Here is a 22025-nt window from a genome sequence, read left to right as displayed (position 1 = left end):
TCATCAAAATGTCACAATTTTTGCTGTTTTCTGCGAACCGCATAGCTACTAAAAAGATAAACCTTTAATGTTGAAAATTGGTGTGTGTGTAAAAAAAGTGTTTCTGAGTGGTAAGGGGGTGGTGGTGATGTCGGGGTGGAGTCGGTGTTGAGTGGGGCAGGGGGGCATATTCAACATATCCAAATTCTTCTCTTTTTGAAGGGCACATTCTGCGTTATAAACTAATTCAGTAATAAAAACGATGAGAGGTCAGAACCGAAACAAAATCAATGTTCATTTTGTTTCTCGCTCATGTTGTTTATGCAAGTACACTGCTATACGTACAGATGTGGCCTTTAAAAACGCGCGTTTTCTCCCGCGGCATTCGCCAAATCGTCTCGCGGAGTCACGCAGAATTCTGCAAGTGTTTTCGGGGGGGCTACTTTCCCTTTTCCCTTAATGTGTTTCGCTTCACAGAAAATCCACCAGGTGGCGCATAAAAAACTACATTTTTATATGCGTTGTCATTGCGGTTGTTTCCAGAAGTTAATAAGGGCATTGCTGAATATTTAATATTTCTATTAAAACAGCAAAGTGACGTCAACCCCTTCTTGCCAGCATAACAGCGCATACATATATTAAGATGACTGTACGTGCAATGGGCATTTATACTAAGTGCAACAAAGAATTTAGTGTGAGCCTAATACCCTTAACTCTATTTACAATGAATATCTTAATTATTTGTGTTGTCGAATTTTGACACCGTTTCATTGTTTGTTTATAATATTAATAATTATGTCCGTTTTTCTAAAAGTATTAATATTTTAAAGAGATTCATGTGGTATAAAAATACATGTTTTAAAGTTAAAAATGTTGTAAAAATATATTAGTATTATTGTTCTTAATATATTAAGAACAATAATATGACACATGTATATTGCGCTAAAATGCTATACATATGGAAAGAGGAATTCTTCTCAACCACCACCAATAAAGTTAAAAAAATATTCTTTAGAAAAATAGCGTTTAAATCCACGCAGAGCGAACAAGAAAACATGGGCCTATGCTTACATACTGTACAGTGGGCATATGATATCTTTATTTAGTTTTACATATTTAAAACTTTAATAATACCTTTCTTGCGCATATAGGCAGTCAGTGTTATGATTTTTTTTAATCCTTTCAGCCGTTATTCATAACAATAAACAGATTTCCTTATTGAAAGGAAAACGTAGAAAATGTTATTATGGGTATAGTTGATGCAAATAAAGTGTGCAGTATACAAAAAATGCAAACAAATTATTTCTAAAAGTGGCAAGATTTTAAAAAGATAAAGGTGGTATAAAGAAAGACGTGAGAAAAGTAGAGGTATGCAAAAGAGCACAGTTTAGTTATTGTTAATTAAAGCGGTTTTATACACCTTTGTTTGAATTGACAAGCATTTTATTCGCCACTTTCAACACATTTTGTGATTCATTTACTGATTTATTACAGAAAATTGTTGTCAGAAGCAAAGCTATTGTACAAAGCATCTTTATATGTATGTTTTAAAGTTAAAAATGTTGTAAAAAATATATTAGTATTCTTTAATTTAAGAATAACAATATGATACATTTATATTGCGCTAAAATGCAATATACATTATTCTGCAAGCAATATAAATTATTCTCAACCACCACTAATAAAGTGTAAACATTATTCTTTAGAAAAAAAACGGCGTTTAAACCTGTGTTGCGTGGAGCGAACAAGAAAACATATGCTTACATGCTTATTCGGCATATGATATCTTTTTTATTTAGTTTTACAGTTTTAAAAGTGGCAAAAAAGTTCTTAAAATCTAATGAATACTGGTTTTGTAAAATGTATATAACTGCAGATGCGTGCGTGGGATCCGGGCAGGTATCATTTTCCTCCAGACCTTGACGCATGGTCGCGGGAAGGCGAGAAATATATTTTTTTTAGGTTAAAATATTTTGCACAATTGATATATTACTTATGAATATTTTAGGAAATTATTTTTGACACACGTAGGTTATTACGTGTATTTTGGATTTTAATTTCATTACTGTGCCTATCCGTGGCCTCATCCGAGCGCACTTTCTCCGCCTTGCATCTTTTGAAGACATTGGTATGCAGCACCATGACCCAGAAAAGACACACCTTTCCCTGATGCATGCCCACACAGAAATACTGAACTCCCTGGATATTAGTCCTCTAGCTCATGAGAGACTTTGGAATCTCTATTATACAACCGGCGCAATTCGCGAGGCGAGCTTTTTCTGTTCGAGTAAAGAGCGCGTTGATAATATGCGTATTAACGGAATGACAACGCGGGTTTGTTTATTACATGGATGCGCAGCAGCACAAAAACGCTTTTTAATATGAAAAATTAAAGGATTAAAATGTAACAGATTATTATTGAGTCTCTTGGACATAAATGATGACCAATTATGAGACGTTAGAAGGCGCAAAGAGCTGCTTCATCTGTAGCTAAGTAAATAAATGCTTTGCTTTAAACAAATGCATCTACTTTTAAATGTTTTTTTTAAAATGCTACCCAACGGATTTATTGTATATAATGACTCTGCACCTGTAGATATGGTGAAATGAGAAAACATTTTAAGTAATGCTTTTAAAAAAAACATTTCGCTGTCCAAGTGCTGAAATGGCTCTCCACACGTTTGTAAATTCTTTATCTTTTGTTTGTAACAAATAAAGTATTTTTACAGTACAAACCTTATATAAAGCCTATATTCTAAAAATGTAATTATACACCATGTTTTTCTTTATAAAAGTATACAATATCAGAACTAAACCCATCATTATTTTTGTTCAAATTATGAATTATTTATATGTTTAAAAAAGACAGTAATAGTACTATTTAGTAAAAAAAGATCTATATAAAAATATACTAGGTATGTTAATGTGAGAATATTTTACATCTGTTAATCGACGTGTGATCTTAACTTAAAAACGAAAGTAAAATATGTTCGTCCGCATGGACATTGAAAACTGTGAAGTTTAATTAATATTATATGTTGTTATAATATTATATGTTGTATGTAAATTGTAACGAAAGTAATTCCCCCTGGGATAAGTATTTTTGCTTCTGATTAATAGCACATATTCATCTGAGAACTGATGATGTCTGTGTTTCAGACCCTGGCTGTGTGCCCTGAAGTGTATATGACAATAAAGTAGTAAATCTCAATGTATTTATTTTTAAAATGTATTTTAAATAGGCCTATAGGCTCATAGGTTTTTTGGTTAAAAAAATTCACAGCACCCCCTGTTCAAAATGACTTCCAGCGACCCTGCCTTGACGCTTTGTGTGTTCGACTTTAAATGGTGCGGCGCTGACTGGTCGGCGTATGACATCAGAGTACCGCGAGAGCAAAGGTAAAGTCGGACCATTTGTAACATTTCGACTTGCTCTCGCGGTACTTTGATGTCTTAGTTGCCGAACTGTCTGCGCAGCGCCACATAGAAACGCCCTTTGACTCTTTAAGGCAAAGTACCAGCAACATGAGAAGTGGTGGCACGCAAAAGAAAGTGAAGGTACGCAGTACGCTAAAATATAAAGTGTCTGTACTGCGAGCACTGGTTTAGTTATTTACATCGTGTGTTGCTCTTTCACCATTGTGCACCCGCGCACTCGCTCTGTAGTTTGTAGCTCGCGCTCCGGCTTCGATAAACAATGCCCGTTTCTCAATACCAAGTAGGGGAGAGTGGGGCAAAGTGAGCCAGTGGGTAAGTTGACCCACCCCCTTTATCTAGGCAACCATACAGATTTGTAGCCGTGTGACCACAAATACAGGTAGCAACCATAATTTATATTTGGCAATGTTACAGAGAAGGACAAATTAAAGAGTTATGATTAAAGTATGATTTAAAAAAAAAAAAAAACAGTTTTTATCCTATCAAAGTAAAATGTATACATACCAGGTATAATGGCTGTTATGTCAAAGTAGATTTATCCAGGTCTAAATATTTATACCATACATATTGGTGATAGGCTAATGTATAAAACCATGTGAATGATGTAGCTAAAGATTAGCCTGAATTACTAAGCTAGGCAGTTTTCCAAAACGGTGGCTGTGGGGCAAAGTGAACCAGATGGGGTAAACTGAACCAGGGGTTCAACCCCACCATGAGGCACTGTAACCATTGAACATGTTTCATAACAAAAAGAGCCTAGGTTATATCAACATATGTCAAATTAAGTTACCTGATATCCACTTAATTTTATAAGTTATAAACATTCATTTAAAATAACATACAGCGTATGTATTAGGCCTATTTGCTTAAATTGCATTTTAACAAAGAAACTGCAAGGGTTGAAATTAAAACCCAACGCGATGGTGAAAACTGGATAAACCGGTTTTCTTTTGATTCCCTGATGATGAGGTGATCGATTAGCATTGGGGGTTGGCAAAGAATTGGCAGACCTAGGGGTGGTTTTTAATTTCTTGACTCTGTGTCACTGGTAGCTGCTAAAACAAGCAGCTAAACCATGTACAATTAATTACATTTTGGAATTAACTTCCTTCATGTCTTTTTATTTATACACTGTAAAAAATATTTTCTGAATTTTTAAGTAGTTAGCATTAAATATGTTTACAAACAATTGGTTTACAAACTCTGGGATGTTTGTGATTATCATCATTCAGAAAAGTGGTGCTTGTGTTTAGACTTGTGTTTTACGTGATTAAATCATGAAGATTACATTAGTTTCTTTTCAGTGTAGAACAGTTTGTAATCAAAATGCAAAAATATAGTATATTTATAAACATCGCTGAAACAAAGAGTGAATTAAAATTAAAAAAGTAATAAAGTTAAAGCTGCTGATAATTTTGTTTATATTTACTAGCCTTTTCTGAGTGAAAAATGTTTAGATTTTGTTAAGTAGCCTAAATCCTACTCCAATTTATTTCAGTGTGGGTTTCTCATTTTTATCAGCTTTCTTTTGCTTTTCAAAGGGCCGTCTATCTTTGCTACCGCCAGTGCTTTAATGTGGGCCGGTAGGCGCCAGTACTCAGTACCGCCACTTCCAAATATAGCTCTTGCGTACCACCACCTCTCCCTGCGCCCAGAACGTACTTCTAGCGTACCAGAACGCTCATTTGCACATCTGTTTAAATCAGAGGCTTAATTTAATCCTTTGGCTGCGCTGCCGCTTTTCAAAGCGCCCTTCACAATGCAAGCTACCTAATTCGTCCCACCGAGAGCAGAGACTACATTACCCATACACCTTTGAGTTTTACAAGTTAAAAGCGCATGCGTAGCTTTTGCTGCTGTCAATAGGCTTGTTCGACTTCATGCGGCGCCCCGAGAATCGACAGCCGGAAGACGTCACAGTATCGCGAGAGCGAGGCGAAATATGATTTCTTGAATCATTCTCGCGGTACTCTGACGTCATCCGGCTGTCGGTTCTTGTGGCGCCGCATGAAGTCGAACAAGCATAGTGTTAACAACGTGGTTTGGAGAGGTGTGTGAAACGCGCAACCATAGCTGCTCTGTTAAAATGAAAATACAATGAATACTTAATATGCCCTCCTGGTTTTAGACTCTGAGGAGTAAAAGAACAAGGCCAGAATCAGAGGACTCTCGCTGGCTGACATCCCACCAAGCCAGAATGATATCGCTGCAGGTACCCTTTTGTAGGTACTACGTGACAATCTCTGCTGTCGCGGCTGTCAGCTTGGTTCCCCTCGACGCAACTTCGGATTTCCTCAGACGATGTGCAGTGTAAAAACATTATTGAAATTGTATTATACATACTTGCTAAACTACAAGTGAACAAAATTTCAATGAATTTGAACGACGCGCACAGGAGTTTTATCACCCGCAAAATGGAAAACAATGGGACAAAATAAAGTGATGACTTTCGAGTTTCAAATGGCCAATATTTTGTTATTCTTGAACCCATAGACATGGTCTTGGTGTCCAGAGAGTATCTTTGCCCGACAGCGACAATATGTTATTAAAAAATAAATTACATCATTATGGATAAATGAGTGCTTGCAGAATATACATATTTGAGAATGCTTATCAGTACTTTTTTGTTTCTTTAACTTTAAAGATGAATATTCTTCTTTAGAGAGGGGCAATTTTCAGCAATAGCACATTATATTCAACATTTTGAGCTCATAAAAAAGATTTTTCGCTTATTTAAATGATTTTTTTTATGTTTTTATGCACGTTTAGTTTTGGTGCAATTTCATCAAAAGCTTATAATTAGGAAATACACACAACACGCTTTACGTATATTTTCTATATGTTAAAAATGTTGTAAAAATTGCGTATTCTTATATAATAAGAATAACAATATGATACATTTATATTGCGCTCAAAATGATTTAGAAATGGAAAAAGGAATTCTTCTCAACTGAGTGCTTGCAGAATATATAGGCTATATTTGAGAATGCTTGTCAGTAATTTTTTGTTTCTTCAACTTTAAAGATGAATATTCTCCTTTAGAGATGGGCAATTTTCAGAATTAGCACATTATATTCAACATTTTGAGCTCATAAAAAAGATTTTTCGCTTATTTAAATTACTTTTTTATGTTTTTATGCACGTTTAGTTTTGGTGCAATTTCATCAAAAGCTTGTAATTAGGAAATTCACACAACATGCTTAACGTATATTTTCCATATGTTAAAAATGTTGTAAAAATTGCGTATTCTTATATAATAAGAATAAAAATATGATATATTTATATTGCGCTCAAAATGATTTAGAAATGGAAAAAGGAATTCTTCTCAACTACCACCAATAAAGTTTTAAAATTCTTCTTTAGAAAAACGGCATTTAAACCCACGTGCACCGAACAAGAAAACGTATGCTTACATACAGTCCGTGTATGATATATTTTTTATTTATTTTTACATATTTTTATTTATATGCATTTAATAATAGTCTACTGTAAGGTCATAATGTACACACTGTTAAAAATGATTCAGTGGCTTTGTAAATATCTCTAAAATAAATGATTAAAGTAACTTAATAAAATCTCCTAATGCAGTTATGCGATTTTTTTAGTTGGAAAATAAATTACCTAAAATAGAACAGATATTTTGTGTAAAATGTACATATATTATTTGATGTATACGCCTTAATAATATAAGTATTACATTTACAGATTATTTTAGTCAATATATTTTAAAAGGTCAGAGTAATATATTTAAGTTTTTTAAACTGTAATAATTGCATATTTCAAATTATTATTATTTCTATTTGACATCAAAAATGTGTAAGTTTTACGCCTAACTTGAAGTATGAATTACTTATATTTTCACATTGATATTATTTGAGTAAATGTAGGCAAAAAATAAATTAATAATAAGTAGAAAAAATGTCAATTTTAAACAATCACATAGCCAACGGTTTTTAATCAGCAACAAAGAAACTGCACATTTTGCCGATGACAAACACCTCAGAAACTCCTCCAATTTATGAATATTTACACTCACAATAGGATTTTATTTCCTTAGTAAGTAGTAAATATAGGGCACATACTGTCACATAAAAATGATTGATGGTGACCTTTGACCTCAGGGGAGGGGCTGACCTTTTGTCCTGCGAGGGAGGTGTGACCTTTGACCTGCGAGGGAGGGGTGACCTATGACCGGACCACCCACGTCGTGAACCTTTGACCTCCGGGGAGGGGCTAACCTTTGACCGGACCTCCCACGTCGTGAACTTTTGACCGGGGCCACCCACGTCGCGATGAACTTTTGAACCGACCGCTCACGTCACGTTGAACTTTTAACCGGACCGCCCACGTCACGTTGACATGTTTACGTCCGGGGTTATCTCCGGGGCGCGTTAAATCATGTCCTCCTACGATAAAACACTAAAAACAGTGTTTACACAAGTGGTCTTCATTAAAACACATTCCATGCTCCCATCATAATTTATATAAGTAATATAATATGTATAATAAAAGCCAGGGAAATCAGAGTTACGACAATCACAAACATGGATAGGCCATGCAGCTCGCGCGATACTCCGGTGAGTGAATGGTGAAATAGCATGGAGCATCTAGCTACGGCGACGAAAATTTTTTACTTTTAACATGCATTGAAATTTTAACATGCACCTTTTTAGAATGCGTGACATCGTTATAATCTGCCATGCTGGCATTGAAATATTGTGAAATCCTCTCATTGATTAGTTTCATTAAACACAATTTTTTATGTGAAATGATCAAAGAAATTAAGTGTTCTTTCTTTTCTTTTAAACGTCATCCTGGCTTATAAGGCTATATTCATGGTGAGAATAAGCTGTAATTATATAAAGTAAGATTAGAAAAGATGTTTAAAATGAACTTTCTCTAATAATCTTAGCACTATGTATGGATACGACTGATTAAAAAACATGTTCAAAAGTATCAACATAATAAAAAAGGTTTCTCACAGCGGCAGATGAAATACAATCTAAAAGAATAAAGAACAATGAATTCTGTCAAGATGAACATTTTGTAGGATTTTCTCTAGAGAGTAAAAATTGATGTGTAATTTTTAAATGTCCTATTCTGCATTTTGTATAGATGAACTGATTTTCAAAACAGAAGTTATGTTTGTTTTTTTCAAATAAACTGTTCAATACAAAGATATGGTCTTCTGCCACTTAAACAGATCGTAGTCCTTAAAGTTGCATTCCTGAGAGATGCTTCCACTCCGAATCGTAAATCGTTTTGGCAGCGCCCGTGTGAGGGCCGAGATATTTTGTTTTTTAACTCGTAAAGCATGTCCAGTCCTCCTGCGATAGCAGGACAGTGTTTATACAAGGGGTCTGCATTAATGCAGCTTGCGTTGCTTTCATCATATTAATAAGTACAGCATAAGTAAAGACAAAAAGACACATATTACAAAACATTACCAGTCTAAAAACTGAGACTTTTAACTTTAGGTTATTAGGTTTAGTATAGTTTTCAGACTTTCAGAAAGAACTCATCAACTTAAAGAATAAAGCACTTATCAATTACATTTATTTTAATCTCAAAAACTCAAGTTTACGTCTAGTATTTATTATTGCACCTGAAATACAAGTACCTGAGACATGCTCACACTCCTTAGCCAAAACACTAAAATTTTTAGTGCTTTTGTATTTAATATAATATTTAATAATATTTGACAAATTACTCCATACAAGACAATCAAATTATATACATTCAATGAACACAACATACAAAGTCTAACTTCATCACATGCTTTGATGCACTCATTTCTCTGTCTCTGTTGTTCTCAGTTACCAGCTGTCGGCTATGTAAACTGTGTTTTTTATATTGTGTATTAAACTCACACTACTCTTTACCCAGAATAACATGTACTTCTTCCGTGGTGACAAAGCGAGGTACATGATTTCTTCAATTTATATAAACACAAGTAAACTTTTTATTGTAAAATAATCAAATAAAATAGTAGGTCTAAAGACATAAGCTAACTGATGATCCTTACATATGAAATACCCGCACAAAATCATCTAGGTATATTCTTAAAGCGACGTTGGTTTTATTACACCATAATATAAGAATAATAAATCAGTATATACTATAAAGATTCACTTTGCTATCATTTCCAACTAATGTTGATTTATTGTGTTGTACTCAAAACATCTGAACTTCAGTCAGCTTTTTGGGGGGCTGAGCATTAATTTACTTTTTAAAGATTCCAACATCTAGTTGATTTTTAACCCTTACCTATACATGTTGCTTGGCTCACTGTAAACCCGGCATGCTTTCCGTTATGTTTACCTTTAAATGACAGAGAATATAATAGCAAAAACAAAACAAAAAATGTCATCGCAGAAAACAGTAACAAACCATCTGGTAAATCGAGTGTTGTAGAACAACAAGTGAAATCTATGTGTTAGTTCAGATTAAAAATACCTCGCTTTATTATATACAGCTCCACAAGGCAAAACAAAGATCTCACGTAGTCCATCATGTTACGCCGGCAGTTTGATTATTGTGACCACCGTGTCCTTTAGTGCACTAGGGGCATTATGGGAAATGTAGTCATTTTCACAAGGCGAATCGAACGGTGTATACAGTATGTTAAAGGTGCATTGTGTTACTTTAAAAAAAGACAAAAATGCTAAATAATATACATAACTATATTTTCAGTGGTGTATAAGGACCTTACATAATGAACTGAATTGTTTCTATTACCTAAGAACGAGCCATTTTTATCTCCATACACCGCGGGTCCCCTTATACGGAAGTCACAGTCATATCACTACAGTAGCCCTAAACGTACAAACTGCTCTAAAGAGCGCGTTTCTTCCCTACGTTGTCTCAGAAGATGACATGTTTGTCGTGCGACAGCTACCATATGGGATTTAAAATTGAAGAGTGAGTTGTCTGTGGCAATTCACAATCTCACCACTAGATACCGCTAAATTCTACACACACCACCTTTATCTGGCTACTGTTTCCAAGATGCATTACGATCTAAGCCATCGCACTGGGAGAGAGAGTACATAGTGAGATATATTATTTACCATTTTATTTGTTGTTGTTGACACAATTTAATGTAAAGTGGAAGATCTTATTAATTTATAAAAAATAACAGCTTAAAGATACTTTCAGGAATTCTCCATTAAATTGTTTGAAGCAAAGTTTTTAACACGGCATAGCTCAACTGTGCAGGATTCAAGGAGTTGCAGACGCTATTTTTGAGGACGGTGCAAGCACGACCGGAAGCTTAACAAAATCAGGGAGAGACTTGTGGACGTACATTGTGTAAAGTTGTCTACGACGCTGTGGATTCTTGAAAGGAGAGCACAAATGTCACTTGAGCGTGATCACAAACGCAAGATGCCGTACGCGCGCGGTCCTCCAGTTTTTAAAGAAATGCTTTTAGAACACTGCAGGAGTGAGCTTGTTAATCTTTTTTATGCTGTAATATCTGCAAATGCTGATGTGTGCTTGCCACAAAATTACTGCGAAACTGATGCCGTGCGCGTAACCAACCTCAAGAAAAAAACAGATGTCGTGAAAAGTCTGGACAAATCTTTTGATAAGATGGTTCAAGTGTCTGTTAACGTTGTTATTCCTGTTTGCCATTGTTAAGATACACTTGGGTGTAGTGTGTTGTCTGTAAATATAAGCAACCTTTGAGAAAAAACACAGTCTAGAAATGTAAAGTCTAACTGAATGGTAGTGTTGCAACTACGCATGTTTTACGAATGGTAAATAAATGAATGTATGTTGTAATGTGCTTAAAATGGTCCTGATAAGTTTTGAAATGGTGATTCAGTTATTGAAGCACAAGTTTCATAGAGTTATATAGTTTATGCAAAGTAACTGACGTGTCTATGTAAAAATCACTAAATAACACAATCACCAAATTTGTGTCTGGTCATGCATGTGAATTTAGCTTTTCATACTGATGCAAGTCACTTTTATTTTTACATAACATAACAAGTGTCACGCTTTTTATGAACAAGATGTCTACATGTCCAAATGACCGAATGAAGCGGGAACATTACACACAAACGTTTATCACAAACTTTCTAAAAGCTGAAACCAGTACTTATCAAATAAACAGCCTATAGATGGAAAGAAGGTGAAGAAAAATTAAAAGACCATGTTCAAAATTAGGTTGTGAAAAAAGCGAATGTGTTTTCAGGTGTACGAGGTGTCCCAAGAACTCGCATTGTTTTCAAGCATCATCAAAGGTTATGATGTTGTCTAGATACAATAGAAAGTGTATGCATGTGCCAAGACCCTTGTCGATCAGAAAGTCAGCAGCAATTTCAACAATTTCACGCACATTGATTTGGTCCTTCTTTGTCGCTACGGCAACACATACATCTATTACATATGCAGACATGAGGAGGATGTTAGCAATGTCAAACTCCTCCTCATCATCACATTCATACATAGCATCTAGGGCTTTTTTGATGAACACATTGATCGGTTCATCGGCGTTAACAGACACTTGAACCATCTTATCAAAAGATTTGTCCAGACTTTTCACGACATCTGTTTTTTTCTTGAGGTTGGTTACGCGCACGGCATCAGTTTCGCAGTAATTTTGTGGCAAGCACACATCAGCATTTGCAGATATTACAGCATAAAAAAGATTAACAAGCTCACTCCTGCAGTGTTCTAAAAGCATTTCTTTAAAAACTGGAGGACCGCGCGCGTACGGCATCTTGCGTTTGTGATCACGCTCAAGTGACATTTGTGCTCTCCTTTCAAGAATCCACAGCGTCGTAGACAACTTTACACAATGTACGTCCACAAGTCTCTCCCTGATTTTGTTAAGCTTCCGGTCGTGCTTGCACCGTCCTCAAAAATAGCGTCTGCAACTCCTTGAATCCTGCACAGTTGAGCTATGCCGTGTTAAAAACTTTGCTTCAAACAATTTAATGGAGAATTCCTGAAAGTATCTTTAAGCTGTTATTTTTTATAAATTAATAAGATCTTCCACTTTACATTAAATTGTGTCAACAACAACAAATAAAATGGTAAATAATATATCTCACTATGTACTCTCTCTCCCAGTGCGATGGCTTAGATCGTAATGCATCTTGGAAACAGTAGCCAGATAAAGGTGGTGTGTGTAGAATTTAGCGGTATCTAGTGGTGAGATTGTGAATTGCCACAGACAACTCACTCTTCAATTTTAAATCCCATATGGTAGCTGTCGCACGACAAACATGTCATCTTCTGAGACAACGTAGGGAAGAAACGCGCTCTTTAGAGCAGTTTGTACGTTTAGGGCTACTGTAGTGATATGACTGTGACTTCCGTATAAGGGGACCCGCGGTGTATGGAGATAAAAATGGCTCGTTCTTAGGTAATAGAAACAATTCAGTTCATTATGTAAGGTCCTTATACACCACTGAAAATATAGTTATGTATATTATTTAGCATTTTTGTCTTTTTTTAAAGTAACACAATGCACCTTTAACATACTGTATACACCGTTCGATTCGCCTTGTGAAAATGACTACATTTCCCATAATGCCCCTAGTGCACTAAAGGACACGGTGGTCACAATAATCAAACTGCCGGCGTAACATGATGGACTACGTGAGATCTTTGTTTTGCCTTGTGGAGCTGTATATAATAAAGCGAGGTATTTTTAATCTGAACTAACACATAGATTTCACTTGTTGTTCTACAACACTCGATTTACCAGATGGTTTGTTACTGTTTTCTGCGATGACATTTTTTGTTTTGTTTTTGCTATTATATTCTCTGTCATTTAAAGGTAAACATAACGGAAAGCATGCCGGGTTTACAGTGAGCCAAGCAACATGTATAGGTAAGGGTTAAAAATCAACTAGATGTTGGAATCTTTAAAAAGTAAATTAATGCTCAGCCCCCCAAAAAGCTGACTGAAGTTCAGATGTTTTGAGTACAACACAATAAATCAACATTAGTTGGAAATGATAGCAAAGTGAATCTTTATAGTATATACTGATTTATTATTCTTATATTATGGTGTAATAAAACCAACGTCGCTTTAAGAATATACCTAGATGATTTTGTGCGGGTATTTCATATGTAAGGATCATCAGTTAGCTTATGTCTTTAGACCTACTATTTTATTTGATTATTTTACAATAAAAAGTTTACTTGTGTTTATATAAATTGAAGAAATCATGTACCTCGCTTTGTCACCACGGAAGAAGTACATGTTATTCTGGGTAAAGAGTAGTGTGAGTTTAATACACAATATAAAAAACACAGTTTACATAGCCGACAGCTGATAACTGAGAACAACAGAGACAGAGAAATGAGTGCATCAAAGCATGTGATGAAGTTAGACTTTGTATGTTGTGTTCATTGAATGTATATAATTTGATTGTCTTGTATGGAGTAATTTGTCAAATATTATTAAATATTATATTAAATACAAAAGCACTAAAAATTTTAGTGTTTTGGCTAAGGAGTGTGAGCATGTCTCAGGTACTTGTATTTCAGGTGCAATAATAAATACTAGACGTAAACTTGAGTTTTTGAGATTAAAATAAATGTAATTGATAAGTGCTTTATTCTTTAAGTTGATGAGTTCTTTCTGAAAGTCTGAAAACTATACTAAACCTAATAACCTAAAGTTAAAAGTCTCAGTTTTTAGACTGGTAATGTTTTGTAATATGTGTCTTTTTGTCTTTACTTATGCTGTACTTATTAATATGATGAAAGCAACGCAAGCTGCATTAATGCAGACCCCTTGTATAAACACTGTCCTGCTATCGCAGGAGGACTGGACATGCTTTACGAGTTAAAAAACAAAATATCTCGGCCCTCACACGGGCGCTGCCAAAACGATTTACGATTCGGAGTGGAAGCATCTCTCAGGAATGCAACTTTAAGGACTACGATCTGTTTAAGTGGCAGAAGACCATATCTTTGTATTGAACAGTTTATTTGAAAAAAACAAACATAACTTCTGTTTTGAAAATCAGTTCATCTATACAAAATGCAGAATAGGACATTTAAAAATTACACATCAATTTTTACTCTCTAGAGAAAATCCTACAAAATGTTCATCTTGACAGAATTCATTGTTCTTTATTCTTTTAGATTGTATTTCATCTGCCGCTGTGAGAAACCTTTTTTATTATGTTGATACTTTTGAACATGTTTTTTAATCAGTCGTATCCATACATAGTGCTAAGATTATTAGAGAAAGTTCATTTTAAACATCTTTTCTAATCTTACTTTATATAATTACAGCTTATTCTCACCATGAATATAGCCTTATAAGCCAGGATGACGTTTAAAAGAAAAGAAAGAACACTTAATTTCTTTGATCATTTCACATAAAAAATTGTGTTTAATGAAACTAATCAATGAGAGGATTTCACAATATTTCAATGCCAGCATGGCAGATTATAACGATGTCACGCATTCTAAAAAGGTGCATGTTAAAATTTCAATGCATGTTAAAAGTAAAAAATTTTCGTCGCCGTAGCTAGATGCTCCATGCTATTTCACCATTCACTCACCGGAGTATCGCGCGAGCTGCATGGCCTATCCATGTTTGTGATTGTCGTAACTCTGATTTCCCTGGCTTTTATTATACATATTATATTACTTATATAAATTATGATGGGAGCATGGAATGTGTTTTAATGAAGACCACTTGTGTAAACACTGTTTTTAGTGTTTTATCGTAGGAGGACATGATTTAACGCGCCCCGGAGATAACCCCGGACGTAAACATGTCAACGTGACGTGGGCGGTCCGGTTAAAAGTTCAACGTGACGTGAGCGGTCGGTTCAAAAGTTCATCGCGACGTGGGTGGCCCCGGTCAAAAGTTCACGACGTGGGAGGTCCGGTCAAAGGTTAGCCCCTCCCCGGAGGTCAAAGGTTCACGACGTGGGTGGTCCGGTCATAGGTCACCCCTCCCTCGCAGGTCAAAGGTCACACCTCCCTCGCAGGACAAAAGGTCAGCCCCTCCCCTGAGGTCAAAGGTCACCATCAATCATTTTTATGTGACAGTATGTGCCCTATATTTACTACTTTAGTACAAAAGTATAACATATTATACAAATTCTCAGTGAAATGTATTAAACACCATTGCATACTTTTTATCGTGTTTCATACCATGTAAATGGAAACATGATAATATAAAAAGTAGCCTACTGTTCAGTAATGCAGAAAAGTGCAACACAACCATGTTAAAGCTATTAAAACGTTCAGATGCAAAAATGAACTAAATGTAAAATTAGATAAACTAGTTAATGATATTGCGTAAATGCGCTCGGTCTCTTCAAAGGTCTTCGCGAATTATTTTGTTATAAGACTCGATTATCATACATCACGTCTCTTCTACTGTAAGTACACGGAAAAAATAAGACAAATGATGCGCGTTAGAGTCGGATTTTTATGAAGAATATGTGACTGTTTATGTAACTGGCAAAAGAAAACTTCGCCAACAAAATGTTTGCCAAAAAGCATGCATTTGTATGACATCAAAGTCTATCGCCTAAACATTGATAATCCGTGTCATGTTACTTCAATATCATACAGTATACGCTAAGCATGAAGTCGAGCACACACATTGTCGTCAGTATGGCCTACATGAAACACGCCTGCCCTCTACAGGTTTTTATATTTCCTGCGTCCCCCACCGAACTCCCCTTCTGCGGGATCTCGCAGAATTTCGGAAGTCTCCGCGGCATTCTGCTCTCAGAAACGCGCATTTTTAAAGGCCACATCTGTATGAACAGTATAGCAGAAGTAGTGAAAATGGCAAGGCATTACAGCACACATAAGGCTCCTGAAATAATCATGCACTTCAAGAGCGAGGATGGCTCCTCATCTTCCTCCGAGGATTCTGAGGGTGACACGGAGGCCTCAGAGGTGGAAGTAGACCAGCTGGAATCTAATTCATTAGAGGGATCTTCAGAAGACTTATCAGAACGGGAGAGCGGAGAGGAGATGGATGAAGTGGCGGCAGGATGGACGTCAAATATTGAAAAATCTTCTGGTCCCCCACAAACATGGAGACGCTCCGCTACTTCCCAGCAGCCAGAGATTTGATCCCAGGGCTCACACACGCCACTGCCCGTATCAGAGCCCTGACTCGAAGCTTTTCATTGATGCTGATGCATGAAATCCTGCAGCATATTGGGGCCATGACAAACCTACATGGGAGACAGTCATAGACTGGAGAGATCTTGAGACAGAGAAACGGCAGGCTTATGTGTGGCTGCTCAATCTGACCGGTGTTTACAGATAAAAAATGAATCAGCCCTCAGTCTCTGGAGTGAGAAATCAGGACAGGTCACTATCTGGGCTACGATGTCCCACAAAAGGTTTCACGACATCAGCCGAACACTGTGGTTGGATTACTGTTAACATATTGGCATTTAAAGGGTTAAAATTTCCACAAATTTAATTAATATTTGACATGTATGTTTCAGGAAGAAGTAGTGTAAAAACATTTAATAGTTTAAAGTGGAAAAAATTATTGATGTATGATATTTTTAGAGCAGTTTTTGGGAAGGTGTCATTTTGGCATTAGGATCATTTTGGCCTTAGGAAGTGTGAGTTTTGTATAAATTCTGACCCTGTTCAAAAAATAACAATGCATCAAAATCAATGTTGCTACCAATCTTTGACCCATCCTAGGGTCTAATAATACTTATAATCAAATGGTAGTTCAAATGTTTTTTTGGGGGAAAATATTTAGTTTTTTTGTTTTTTTCTGTTAAAAAACATGGATTAATGTAGACAAACTGGCATGTAAAGGGTAAAAAATTCCACAAATTTAATTAATATTTCATATGTATGTTTCAGGCAGAAGTAGTTCTAAAAGACTGAATCGTTTAAAGTGGAAAAAAATATTGACATATGATATTTTTAGAGCAATTTTTAGGAAGGTGTCATTTTGTGGCCTTAGGAACACTTAAGGAAGTTTTTTATAAAATCTGACCTTGTTCAAAAAATAACAATGCATGAAAATCAATGTTGCTTCCAATCTTTGACCCATCCTAGGGTATAATAATAATAATAATCACATGGTGGTTCAAATGTGTTTTTTGGAAAATATTTAGTTTTTTTGTTTTTTTTCTTAAAAAAAAAAAACATGGGCTAATGTAAGCAAACAGGCATATAAAGGGTTAAAATTTCCACAAATTTAATTAATATTTGATATGTATGTTTCAGGCAGAAGTAGTTCTAAAAGACTGCATCGTTTAAAATGAAAAAAATATTGACGTATGATATGTTTAGAGCAATTTTTGGGAAGGTGTCATTTTGTGGCCTTAGGAACACTTAAGGAAGTTTTTAATAAAATCTGACCTTGTTCAAAAAATAACAATGCATGAAAATCAATGTTGCTACCAATCTTTGACCCATCTCAGGGTATAATAATAATAATAATCACATGGTGGTTCAAATGTGTTTTTTGGAAAATATTTAGTTTTTTTGTTTTTTCTGTTAAAAAAAACATGGGCTAATGAAAACAAACAGGCATATAAAGGGTTAAAATTTCCACAAATTTAATCAATATTTGATATCTATGTTTCAGGCAGAAGTAGTTCTAAAAGACTGCATCGTTTAAAATGAAAAAAATATTGATGTATGATATTTTTAGAGCAATTTTTGGGAAGGTGTCATTTTGTGGCCTTAGGAACACTTAAGGAAGTTTTTTATAAAATCTGACCTTGTTCAAAAAATAACAATGCATGAAAATCAATGTTGCTACCAATCTTTGACCCATCTCAGGGTATAATAATAATAATAATCACATGGTGGTTCAAATGTGTTTTTTGGAAAATATTTAGTTTTTTTGTTTTTTCTGTTAAAAAAACCATGGGCTAATGTAAACAAACAGGCATATAAAGGGTTAAAATTTCCACAAATTTAATCAATATTTGATATCTATGTTTCAGGCAGAAGTAGTTCTAAAAGACTGCATCGTTTAAAATGAAAAAAAATATTGACGTATGTTATTTTTAGAGCAGTTTTTGTGAAGGTGTCATTTTGTGGCCTTAGGAACACTTAAGGAAGTTTTTTAAAGGAACTCTTGAGGGTTAACTAAATTTGCCTTACATGGTGATTAATAACATTATTAATGTTAAATACTGTATTCTCCAAAGTTTAGCATGTCTGCACAAACACTGTTAAAAGTGATATTACTGTTAAATAGTGGGAGATGGTTAACCCACAAATAACATTCTGTTATCATTTACTCAACCTCATATTGTGTCTAACCTTCATGATTTCTTTCTTGAGTGAAACACACACAAAAAAAATTGAGAAACAAAATGGTTGTTTTTCCCTGACTAGCAAAAAATTCAATGGAGTGGGGACCAGACACTGTGGTTATCAACACTCTTTAAAATAACTTGTGTATCACACAATAAAGAAACTCATAAATGTTTGGATGGTCTGATCTGTTATGTAAACTATGACTGAATTACATGTTTTAAGTTAACTATCCCTTTAAGACAGTATTTTAGAGTTAACACTGCTTTAAATTCAACCATAACTGTGACAGTAGTGCTGTTAACTGTATGTCTGTCTGTAATTTATTGTAGCTTTGTTTTCAGTGCAGTACAGTACAGCATAGGCACCTATCACGTGGGCGCTCGAGGCACGAGATATTCTCCATTTATAAAACTTTATTTGATGTGGTTTGTATATGACGTTTTATTTTATTGACAATTATCAAGAGCGCGTTATTTCAGAACGCATTTAATCCGCTTCACTCGGATCTCAGGTGGATTCCCTTCACTGAGAGTGAACTTTCCGTTTTTTTACTTTTTCGTAAGCGCTCAATTATAAATGATGCTCATTTACAAATCAGAAGTAATGTTAGAGCATTTTGCGGTCAAGTGCACGGAGCCCGCGCGACCGTCGACTTCAAAGGATTAAGCTAATGCATTATTTCATTATTTGCACATCCACCCTGACCAGTTTACCTTAGCGGGTCAGACGTCTTGACTCTCCGTTGAAAAAGATGGTCAGAAACTGCGGGTGGAGGAAGGAGATCACGCTGGATTTTGTGATTCCATCGATAGCAGACTCTTGTTACTGCCATACGACTTGTCAATCATCCCCACTTTCTATGTGGTGGATGAGCCCAGTGCTATGATTGGACATATTTTTTTTTCTGTTGCTTCTTTTGAGTACTTCGCGCGGCAAAGGGCGTCATCAGGTTTTTGCGTAGTTTAGAGTGACAAATCGTACCACCGTACTTTGAGGTCAAAATGAGTACCTGCTACGCAAAATGCGTACAGGTTGGCAGGTCTGTATAAATTAACTAGAAGGAAGAGATGATTGGAAAGGTGAGACTTTGTTTAATATGTTAAATCTCAAAAGTAACCGAAAATTAACCTGGTCTGTCCTGTATGTCAGCGCGTTGTCAGTGTCTGCTCCGCTCTGTATATTTTTCACTGCGTGAGAACGTGAGGGGGCGTGTAACACAGACTGTTAACAGTTGTTTTTAATTAGTATTTAAAAATTCTTTATGATAAAAATGTTTAAAAAAATATTTTAATAACACGGTTTTGGCGGTTATAGAGTTCTAATGACGGTGTTCAACTATAACCATCGGTCTCACGGTTATATAATGACCGTCACACCCCTATTTGTCAGTGCGTTTTGTTGTGTTAGGGATTTTTTTCTGTACATTTTCTTACTCAAAAAACGTGCGTACACCACCTCCTGAGCTGGCGTATGATTTGAGCGTGTCGTACGCCAACTTCCATATTGATAAATCTCAAAGTAACTGTGGTTTTAAGTGTACGATGGAAATTTGGTGTACGCACGTTTGATCTGGACCATTGACTATCCAAACAACGCTGTATAAAATCTTCTACTTAATAACACAGATTTAGTAAGGGTTAGTTAATTTTCTTGCAAGAAGATTCCTTTAATATAAATTCTCAGTTTTTGTGCAGTTAAATGCTGATATATCTGAGACCATAGCCCTGACAGAGTTTTTAATAACGCTGTTTTATTAATATTGATTCGTTATCTTCCTTACAACACGATTAATTTAATATGAGTTCTCCATTTCTGTGCTCCATTTCCTGATATACCTGAAACTATTGTCCCTCATGAGAGGATTGTGAAATTTCATAATTAAACAGTATACATTTAAAATTGCCACTTGTCTTAACAAATGATGAATAAAATGTATGTGTATACAATTATATTTGACTAATGAATAATTATTATTATAAATACGTGACACTTATTTTTTGTGGTGGGGCCAGTGAAATTTTTGCCATTTTTTAAAACCTGAACCACTGGCCCGACCAGTAGAAAACATTATTTGCGTTAAGCCGTTTAATCATGTGATCTCCTGTTTAGTGCCATTGCAATGACATGGCGTTTTAAAAATGTGTGTATAAAACAGAATCGGATCATGATTTAGAGTTTGAGCAAAGTATCACTGATTTAGCATCTGATATTTACAGTCATTGTAATCTCCCCGTCACAGTCCGCAGCCTATTATTTCCGGTCATCAGTGTAAAAATGGCGTTCAGCTGATATAAAACATCATCAGACACATAAGATATACAGTTGCTATGATACTTGTCTGTCTCGAGACAGGGATGCGGCTCGTAGCAACGACACATGATGATGATGATGAGGATGATGATGGGCTTAAGCGTTATCTTACCAGTACACATTTCCATTGTCCTCTGCTCCTCCCAAAACAACACGCACTTTTCTCTAGCAGGATATATCGCACGAACCGTCGAAGATGATCGTCGTGTGCTTATAATCCAGCGACAATAGCACAACAGGGAAACAGAGCTAGAAAGAAACTGTAAAAATGACACACACACACACATTTCACAGACCAGAGCAATCACACGCCAGTCCACTCATAGGCGCTGAGATCGATTAAAGCGTCTTGCGCGAAGGGCGTGTATTTGTTTTGGTGAAACGGGTGACAAAGCGGGCAGAGGCGTGGCGCCCTCTTCTGGATAAAAGAGGTAATTTCATATTGAAAACACAAACGAACGTATGGAAGCCCATTTCCGCCACATAAGAAAAAAATCATGCTCTGATAAGTCATAATTGTGAGATAAAAAGTCGAAATTATGACGTTTAAAGTCATAATTATAACAATTATAACAAGTCATAATTATGAGATAAAATACATAAATGATATGTAAATGTGAATTCGTAAAAGACGGCATCGCTCTCCAAATGGAGCTATACTCCAGACAAAGTAAGTCATATAAATGATTAAATGACAAGAATTAAATTATTAAATGAATATTAAATTTCATGTATGCATACTGCAGATGTGAATGAATTGCAGTAGCCTATACTGTAGTGCATTTTTATAATTGGCATTTTATTATTAATTATTATTTAATTTTAAAAGTTTATTATGGTAAATAATACTACAGTACCTTTCTATGTGGGTGTGCATGAGAGATGCATATCACATTCTTTTAACTGTATGATAAGTATGCACTATTATTACCTAAGGCATTATTATCACCAGGTGATTATTTATACATTTTAAATTCTTTGTTGTTGGGCAGTGTTGGGGAGTGATAAACTAAAACTAGCGACGCTACCTTAACTACATTTTTTTG

At 35.4% G+C, this 22025-nt stretch overlaps 1 protein-coding gene across 2 annotated transcripts in view; it reads right to left on the bottom strand.

Annotated features, from left to right (window-relative positions):
- tex2 (testis expressed 2) overlaps window positions 1-21321 on the bottom strand; it is a 66722-nt gene extending 45401 nt beyond the window's left edge. For both annotated transcript variants that reach the window (XM_065263685.2, XM_065263686.2), the window contains exon 1: window positions 21092-21321. The gene's annotated coding sequence lies outside the window, so the exon portion shown is untranslated. The remainder of the gene's footprint in view (window positions 1-21091) is intronic.
- Window positions 21322-22025: the final 704 nt, after the last annotated feature.

The sequence above is a fragment of the Paramisgurnus dabryanus genome, chromosome 3, assembly GCF_030506205.2.
Source record: "Paramisgurnus dabryanus chromosome 3, PD_genome_1.1, whole genome shotgun sequence".
Taxonomy (NCBI): Eukaryota; Metazoa; Chordata; class Actinopteri; order Cypriniformes; family Cobitidae; genus Paramisgurnus; species Paramisgurnus dabryanus.
This window is presented reverse-complemented; position numbering and strand designations above follow the sequence as displayed.